This window comes from Cebus imitator, unplaced genomic scaffold (assembly GCF_001604975.1).
Source record: "Cebus imitator isolate Cc_AM_T3 unplaced genomic scaffold, Cebus_imitator-1.0 Scaffold123, whole genome shotgun sequence".
Classification (NCBI taxonomy): domain Eukaryota; kingdom Metazoa; phylum Chordata; class Mammalia; order Primates; family Cebidae; genus Cebus; species Cebus imitator.
Window position 1 is genome coordinate 2,555,477 of NW_016107438.1, and position 9,562 is coordinate 2,565,038.

General features: G+C 46.0%; 1 non-coding gene across 1 annotated transcript; it reads right to left on the minus strand.

The window, feature by feature from the left end:
• Nucleotides 1–200: 200 nt before the first annotated feature.
• LOC119472925 lies at nucleotides 201–307 on the minus strand. Its single transcript, XR_005202097.1, has one exon. It is a non-coding gene; the product is annotated as a U6 spliceosomal RNA (small nuclear RNA).
• Between the last annotated feature and the right edge of the window lie 9,255 nt (nucleotides 308–9,562).

The window sequence follows — 9,562 nt, forward strand, 5'->3', positions numbered from 1 at the left end:
TTTTTCTACACATCTTTCACATCTACACAATTTCTACACATCTTTCTTCTGCATGACTTCATTTAATCCTTCTCTCAATCCTGAGAGGCAGGAAGGACAGAAATGTTGTTCCCACTGTTTTCCAGTGTTTGGTTTTGGTTTTTTTCCTTTTTTTTTTTTTAATTTTTATTATTTTTTATTTTTATTTTATTTATTTATTTTTTTATATGGAACGCTTCACGAATTTGCATGTCATCCTTGTGCAGGGGCCATGCTAATCTTCTCTGTATCGTTCCAATTTTAGTATACGTGCTGCCGAAGCAAGCACTCTTTTTTTTTTGGACACAGGGTCTTGCTCTGTTACTCGAGCTGGAATGCAGTGGCACGATCATAGCTCACTGCAGACTTGACCTTTAGGGCTCAAGTGATCCCACCTTAGCCTCCCAAGTAGCTGCGACTACAGGCACATACCACCACATCTGACTAATTACCTTTATTTTTGGTACAGATGAGGTCTCACTATGTTGACCAGATTAATCTCCAACTCCTAGCTCAAACTGTCCTCCTGCCCCAACCTCCCAAAGTACCGGGAGCTATGGCTCCTTGCTTTTTTATTTTATTTTCTGAGATGGGGTCTCACTGTTTCCCAGACTGGAGTCCAGTGACACGATCACAGCTCACTGCAGCCTCGACCTCCCCAGCTTCAGGAAGGTCCTCCCCCTTCAGTTTTTTTGTATTTTTAGTAGAGACAGAGCTTTGCCATGTTGCCTAGGCTGGTCTCAAATTCCTAGGCTCAAGCGATCTGCCTGCCTCAGCCTCCCAAAATGCTAGGATTACAGGCATGAATGAGCCACTGCACCTGGCCCCTCGCTGTTTTTTTGCTTTGTTTTTTTAACAGTAAATAAAAATGCAGTCTGGATTTTAAGGGCCACATAGCCAGAACTAACACGTAGTTCTCCAAGGTCCAAGTCCAGGCCTTCTCAATGACACCATACTGCAGCCCTTTGCTGGATACCATACAAAGCAAATCAAGCAGATGTGGTCTCTGCCCTCTGAAAGTGTGGACTCAAATGAACAGCCACGATTCTGGCAAACATAAAAGGATAAAGTGATTTAGTGTCAACTCACATACGCAATAAATAACTGAGTTAAATAGATAAGGAAAGGCATGTTTACCTGGTCTACTAATATTTTTTAGATTCCAGTTGAGTAGAGAGCAATGTTAATAAGACTAGGGTTTTGGGCCAGTTCCATCTCTGCCTACTTGCTTTGCACATGGAAAAATATTTGTAACTGCATGCAAACTCTTTCCCCTCCTTGTCTTCAACAATCCGTAAACCTTCCCTGAGCAGCTACCAAGTGTAACACAAATGGAAATGGACTATTAAGAAATCATCTCTGGGCCATGTGTAGTGGCTCACGCCTGTAATCCCAGCACTTTGGGAGGCTGAGGCAGGTGGATCACTTGAACTCCCATTTCTACTAAAAATAAAAAATAAAAATAAAAATTAGCCAGGCATGGTGGCATGCACCCATAGTCCCAGCTACTCAGGAGACTGACGCAGAAGAATTGCTTGAACCCAAGAGGCGGAGGTTGCAGTGGGCCAAGATCGCTTCATTGCACTCCAGCCTGGAAAACAAAGAGTGAAACTCCATCTTAAAAAAAAAAAAAAAAAAAGAAAAAGAAATCATCTCTGCCCTCTAGCAACATCTTCAACCATTTCCCTAATTCAAACCACTGGGATGAAAACTTATATCCCGTATATACTACCTCTACTGCTGGAAAAAGGATATGTCAAGTCAATACCCATTGTATTATTAGAGGGCCTGAGATTCATCCTTATCCATGCAGGAGGGTCAGGTAGAACAACAAAGAGGTAGACTTCTGAATTTGAGGGAAATTGGTCTTATCCCAGAGAAGTGAGGCCACCATCCACCTGCAGTAGCTTGGTTTCCCAGATACCTAAGCAAAGGTAGAAAGGAACACTGGGATTAGGAAATGTGGGCAAAGACCTGCAGCCAGAGAATAGCCTCCTATCCTCCTATCTCAGAGCAAACTGTTGCAGCCCAATTCATCCTTTGGGGGTTCTGCCTCAAGCTCTGTCTCCAATAGAGTGATCTAAGGATCTCAGGCAGTGAGGCCCGAATTGCATTTGAGTCTTTAAAAAGATTCACAGATCCTTTTAGGCAGCAAGCTTAATTGTTGTCTGTAATTGATGTGACATATGCCCCAGAGGCATGCACTGAGGTCCAACTGAGATGTTTTTTTTAAAAAAATTGGAATTAATTAATTAAAGTAGGCAGCTGCACGGGCCTGGGAGTTAGTGCCAAGCTCTGTAACCCTAAACCAGCCAACCAACCCAACTGGCCTCACCACCTGAGGAACAATCCCTGCAGCTCTCTTGGAGACGAGATGGGATGGAAGTGCTGGGAAGCAGTGCAGGGAAGGGGGGCTTGCAAGGGGGAAATGCGGGGATCAGGGTCCCCACTCTTCGCTTTCATGATCACCCAAAGACTTAGCTCTTGAGAACTGTTTGGGGGGACTAGGTAACTGCGAAAAGGAGAAGGGAAGTTCAAATGGAAGTATGTGAGGGGTGGGTGAGATTTTGGGGGAGGGGAAGCCAGGGGGCTGGAATGGGAAGGGGAGTGGTTGGCAGATGTGAAAATGTTGTAGCAGCTCAAGTAGGGAATGGAAGGATCTGGGGTTGGAGAGGACCTATGGGCGGAGCTCAGAGGAGGTGGAGCCTGGGTGTGGGGGCGGTAACATGGTGCCTGAGGCCTCAGCACTCAGAGGAGGTATTAATTAAACCCCTTACTTGAGGTCATTTAACAAAGCTGTGGCAGCTTTTCACAGGAGTTGGGTTAATAACAATAATAATAACAATTAAAGATAATGAGACCTTATCTGGAGAAAGTTGTTTCTAGAGATTGTAGGTATTAAGTCATTAATTCCCCTGGCCCCTGAGGGTCACCTTTTCCTAAAAAGTAAATGTTGGTGCAAGCAGACACAGACAATCCTTGTGCACCTGAGGACTGAACCGCTGTCCTGTGGCCGGTCTGCTGGGCCTGCTGCCTTTGGCTGGCTGGGTTAGTTCATTTACACAGGGATAAAATCCAGAGTTCGATTAGGGCATCATAAACTGTTATAATCTTTTGCATTATCTAAAGTCTTGGAAACGACGCTTAAATGAAGTGAGTGCAGAAATCGCCACCATAAGATGCCCACACAACTTTGATGTTGAAAACTCAGCCAGGTGCGATGGCTCATGCCTGTAATCTCAGCACTTTGGGAGGCCAAGGCAAGTGGATCACTTGAGTCCAGGAGTTCAAGACCAGCCTGGCCAACATGGTGAAACCCCCGTCTCTACTAAAAATATAAAAATCAGCCAGGCGTGGTGGTTCACGCCTGTAGTCCCAGCTACTCAGGAGGCTGAGGCACAAGAATCGCTTGAACCTGGGAGGCAGAGATTGCAGTGAGCCAAGATTATGCCACTGCACTCTAGCCTGGTCGACAAAGCGAGACTCTGTCAAAAAGAAAGAAAGAAAACCCAAACCCCACCTGAAAACACCAAGGTGAACAATATGCTGCAGTGGAAAATGGCCTGGAAATACCCTTGATACTGTATGGCAAGGCCCTGATTGGCTGAGCCTTCGCTAGAGACAGGGCAAGACGTCAGGCATCTGCCCCAGCGGACCAAGAAGGGAAATTTAGAGCAAAGACTTGAGGGAAGTAAAAAAAGGAGTTTTCTTAGATTGGGGCAATCACATGGGACGGAGGTTGCTCCAAAAGCCTTTAGCAAACCTTATTGCCAGTAGTGTCTGGCCTTGCAGAGTTAATCATAGCAGTGATTACTACAAATTATTATATATGCACCAATCCGAAGATAGACTTTGTATTCACATCTGGTAGATGGGAGAGTCATCATCATTATTGTAGTCAAATATCAAAGGCAGCAACATAGAACATGTATAGCAGCTTTATTTATTTTTTACTTTATTTTAGACAGAGTCGTGCTCTGACACTCAGGCTGGAGTACAGTGGCGCAATCACAGTTCACTGCAGCCTCGACCTCCCAGGCTCAAGTGATCCTCCTGCTTCAGCCTCCTAAGAAGCTGGGACTACAGGCCTGTGCCACCATGTCTGGGTAATTTTTAAATTTTCTTTTCTTTTTTTTTTTTCTTTTTGAGACAGAGTCTTGCTCTGTCACCGAGGCTGGAGTACAGTGCCACGATCTTGACTCACTGCAACGTCCATCTCCTGGATTCAAGCAATTTTCCTGCCTGAGCCTGCTGAGTAGCTGGGACTACAGGCATGTACCATGACACCCAGCTAATTTTTGTATTTTTTTAGTAGAGTTGGGGTTTTACCATGTTGGTCAGGCTAGTCTTGAACTTCTGACCTCAAATGAATTTTAAAATTTTCTGTAGAGATGGTAGTCTCACTGTGTTGCCCAGGCTGGTCTTGAACTCCATGGGCTCAAGCAATTCTCCCACCTTAGCTTCCCAGAGTGTTGGGATTACAGGCATGAGCCACAGCACCTGGGCTACACCTTTTTTTTTTTTTTTTTTTTTTAACAACAACAAAACCTCAATGCACTTAAGCAGAATGCGTCTCCTGGTCATCCTTAGGTCATGGTAGAGGGAAGCATGATGCTGTCCATTAATAAAGGTGCAAAGGGGCAGGTGAGATCTAGAGCAGGAGCTAAGCCTATCTAAATTTCAGCACTGGGCAGCAGAAGGATCTGTGTTATGAAATAAGAGGGAACAGTCCCACTCTTCTGACCTTAGGCCCCTCCCCTATCCTTTCCTTCTCTTACCTGTGTTACTACAAAGTCATCTGTAAGAAGGTACTGGAACTTTCAGGACTTGAATAACAATCTGCCTTATAGATTGCATCAGAGAACATACAGTAAAGTATTATTTGGTGAAGTTAGGGAATGGAGTGTTCTTGTTAATCAAATAATCTGGTTAACAAAGTAGTACTCAACGTATGGTAATATTTGGGACATATTTATACAGGTTAAGTATCCCTAACAAAATAATCTGAAATCCAAAACACTTCTGGTTCCAAGCATTTGGATAAGGGATACTCAACCTGTACTAAAATTATTCACTGTTTATCTGAAATTCAAATTTAACAAGGTGTTCTGTGTTTTATCTGGGAACCTTACTGATAGAGTTTAGATGTCCTCTCCAAATGCCATGTTCAGATATAATCCCCAGTATTGGAAGTGGAGCCTGATGGGAGGTATTGGGGTCATGGGAGCAGATCCCTCATGGCTTGGTGCTGTCCTCACCATAGTGAGTGAGTTCTCTCGTTCTGGTTGTTTCAAAGTATGTGGTACCCACCCCCCGATCACTTGCTATCTTGCTCTTATGCCATGTGACATGCTTGCTCCCACTTCACCTTCTACAATGAGTAAAAGCTCCCTGAGGCCTCCCTAGAAGAGGAGCAGATGTTGTTGCCATGCTTCCTGTACAGCCTGCAGAACTGTGAACCAATTAAACTCTTTTCTTTATATGTTATCCAGTCTCAGGTATTTCTTTATAGCAATGTAAGAACAGCCTAATTGGCCTAATGGCTGGGCGAAGTGGCTCATGTCTGCAATTCCTGCACTTTGGGAGGCTGAGGCAATGGATTGCTTGAGCCCAGAAGTTCAAGACCAGTCTGGGCAACATGACAAGACCCCATCTCTACCAAAAATTAAAAAAAAAAAAAAAATAGCCAGCCCTGGTGACACTTACTTATAGTCCAGGCTACTTGGGAGGCTAAGGTGGGAGGATTCCTTGAGCCCGGGAGGTGGAGGTTAGAGTGAGCCAAGATTGTGCCACTGCACTCCAGCCTGGGTGACAGAATGAGACCCTGTGTCAAAACCAAACCAAACAAAAACAAAAACAAAAAAAAAAAAAACAAAAAGAACAGCCTACAGCTGGCCATAGTGTCTCATGCCTGCAATCCCAGCACTGGGAGGTTTAGGTGGGTGGATCACCTGAGGTCAGGAGTGTAAGACCAGCCTGGCCAACATGGTGAAACCCTGTCTTTACTACAAATTTTAAAAATTAGCCAGGCATGGTGGCACTTGCCTATAGTCCCAACTACATGGGAGGCTGAGACAGAAGAATCGCTTTAGCCCAGGAGGCAGAGGTTGCAGTGAGCTGAGATCATGCCACTGCACTCCAGCCTGGGTGGCAGAAAGACTCTGCCTCAAAAAAAGAAGAACAGCCTACTACATTTTCTTGCAGGTCCACTACTGGGAGATCCATATCTACTCCTTGGGAGTTCTCCATAGGAAAAAAATCAACAGGAGAGAGAAAGACACTCTGCTAGTTTCAGATTCATGAGTACTAGGAAATGGAGAGAGAGGAGGTATAATATATTAGGGAGGCAAGGGATCCCAAACCAGGTGCCTGCTGACTCTGATAAGCACTGGGTGCTGGTAAGATGTTGCCAAGTCTTTAACTCTCCTCCATGTCAAATTAAACAGTTATTTCAGATACCTCAAGAAAGAAAGCCTAAAACAAAATATCACCTACTCTTTAATGTTATCCAACACCCAGACAGAATCCCACCATAAAGCTTCTGAACCTTATTTCTCTATGCCAACAGAGAGGAAGTAGGGTCCAGGCACAACGCTCATGCCTGTAATCCTAGCACTTTGGGAGGCTGAGGCAGGAAGATTGCTTGAGTCCAGGAGTTTGAGAACAGCCTGGGCAACATAGCAAGGCCCCATCCCTACAAAATAAAATCTATAAAAGGTACCAAAAAAATAGCCAGCACGGTAGCATGCACCTATAGTCCCAGCTACTCTGGAGGCTGAGGTAAGACGATCGACTGAGCCTGGAAGATGGAGGCTGTAGTGAGCTGTGATCGCACCACTGCACTCCAGCATGGGTGACAAAGTGAGACGCCATCTCTTTTTTTTTTTGAGCTGGAGTTTCGCTCTTGTTGCCTAGGCTAGAGTGCAATGACGTGATCTCAGCTCACTGCAACCTCCGCCTCCCGGGTTCAACTGAGGCTGGAAGATGGAGGCTGTAGTGAACTGTGATCACACCATTGCCTCCTGAGTAGCTGGGATTACAGGTGACTACCACCATGCCCAAATAATTTTTTGTATTTTTAGTAGAGACGGGGTTTTACCATGTTGGCCAGGCTGGTCTCAGTCTCCTGACCTCAGGTGATTCACCCACCCTGGCCTCCCAAAGTGCTAGGATTACAGGCTTGAGCCTCTGCGCCCAGCCTGAGACTCCATCTCTTGAGAGGGAGGGAGGGAGGGAGGGAGGGAGGGTGGGGGGGGGAGGGAGAGAGAGGGAGAGAGAGGAGAGAAAGAGAGGAAGCAGATGTGTTGCACTGAGCCGTGTGGCCACTCAGAGGGGCTGCGGCCTTTCTGTGTGCCAGAGGATCCCCTAGAGCTTGGATACCTCCCTCCCTATCTAGCTGATGGGCCCCCTAGGGAAACTATGTTCTGTTATAAATGGCATTAATTATGCATGTCCTTTTCTGACCAGGTCATCGTTCTTGGCACTTACTGAGGACCAATATGCTCCTAATTTATTGAGTACTTTTTGCTGTCCTAAGTGTTTGACCTCTGTTATCCCATATAATCCTTTCAACTACCCTTTAAGATAGTTATCTTTATTTTACAGTATGGAAACCGAGGCACAAAGACATTAAAGAGTCAATGATATGGCCAGGCATGATGGCTTATGCTGTAATCCCAGCACTTTGGAGGGCCGATGCAGGCAGATCATGAGGGCAGGAGTTCGAAACCAACCTGGGCAGCATGGTGAAACCCCGTCTCTACTAAAAAAAATACAAAAATTAGCTGGGCGTGGTGGCATGCGCCTGTAATCCCAGCTACTTGGGAGGTTGAGGCAGGAGAATTGCTTGAACCCGGGCGGCAGAGGTTGCAGCGAGCCAAGATCACATCACTCACTGCACTCCAGCCTGGTTGACAGAACAAGACTTTGTCTAAAAAAAAAAAAAAAGTCAATGATACAAGGTCACATAGCTCTTAAGTGGCCTGAACCCAGGTAGTCGGATTTCTAAACCTTCTCTTTTAACCTAACACCCCAATTCAGTCACACCATGCTCCTGCTCAGAATCCGTGGCTCCTGTGATGAGAAGAAGAATGGCCCCCAAGGATGTCCATATCCTAATCTCTGGAACCCGTGAATATGTTACTTTACATGACAAAAGGGACTTTGCAGATGTGATTAAGTTAAAGATCTTGAGATGCAGAGATTATCCTGGATTGTCGGGTGGGCCCAATGTAACCACAAGAGTCCCTAGAAGAGGGAGGCCAGAGCTTCAGAGCTGTGACTACGGAAGCGGTGGTTAGAATGATGTGACTGCTGGCCTTGAGGGTGGAAGGACAGGAGCCAAGAAATGCGAGTGGCCCTAGAAGTGGCTTAAAACCTGCACACAGGTTGACTTTAGCCCAGAACTGGAAGGTAATGGATTGGGGTTGTTTTAAGCCACTTCATTTATGGTAGTTTGTTATAGCGGCTGTAGGAAATGAATTTGGTTCCCCATTGCTTACAGGGAAATCTGAACTGCTTTACAAAGCACTCGAGGGCCTTATGCTATCTGGCCCTGGCCTAGCCGCCTGGCTAGCCTATCTCCCCACCCACTCCCCTGGGGCTTTGCATGTGGAACTCCTCCAGCATCCTTAATAGGCCATGCCCTTTCTTACTTCCATGCCTTTGCCTGTGCTGTTTCTTCCACCTGGAACACCCTCTCCTTACTTGTTTATCTGGCAAACGCCTCATCCTTTACATCTCAGCTCAAACAATACCTCCTCTGTGAAGCCTTTCCTACTTCCCCCAAAGGGACTTAGGCCTCCTTTTTCCTGTGCCTCCGCTGCGTTTTATGTCCATTCCATTTAAAGCAACTCCTGTAGTTTAAGGAGCTGCTCATTTCCTCACGGGACTGTAAGCTACGTGAGGGGCTAGGACTTCCCTTTTCACCTTTGGTCTCCCTTAGCACCTGGCATGGTCCTCAGCTCATCAAATAAAGGTCCCCACGGACTAGAGTTCTTACCCTGCCTACCAGCCTGCCCTGGACTGGAGATGCAGCCCCTCCAGCTCCACCTCTCCAGCAGTAACATGCATTGGGTCAACCATCCCTTCTCTTCTCTGCTAAGACAAGACAAAGGAACACAGACATGGAACAAAGGAAGTCAGACATGGAAGTGCTTCAGGTTCAGAAAAGAAAAAGGCCCTTATCAAAGTTTTGTAATATTTCTTCCTCTTCTTTTTTTTTTTTTTTTTTGAGAGGGAGTTTTGCTCTTGTGTCCCAGGCTGCAGTGCAATGGTGTGATGTCAGCTCACCACAACCTCTGCCTCCTGGGTTCAAGCGATTCTCCCGCCTCAGCCTCCCAAGCAGCTGGGATTACAGGCATGCACCACCACACCTGGCTAATTTTGTATTTTTAGTAGAGACAGGGTTTCTCCATGTTGGTTGGGCTGGTCTCAAACTCTCGACCTCAGGTGATCTGCCCATCTCGGCCTCCCAAAGGGCTGGGATTACAGGCATGAGCCACCGTGCCCGGCCAGATAACATTTCTTTTATTTTCTTAATTTT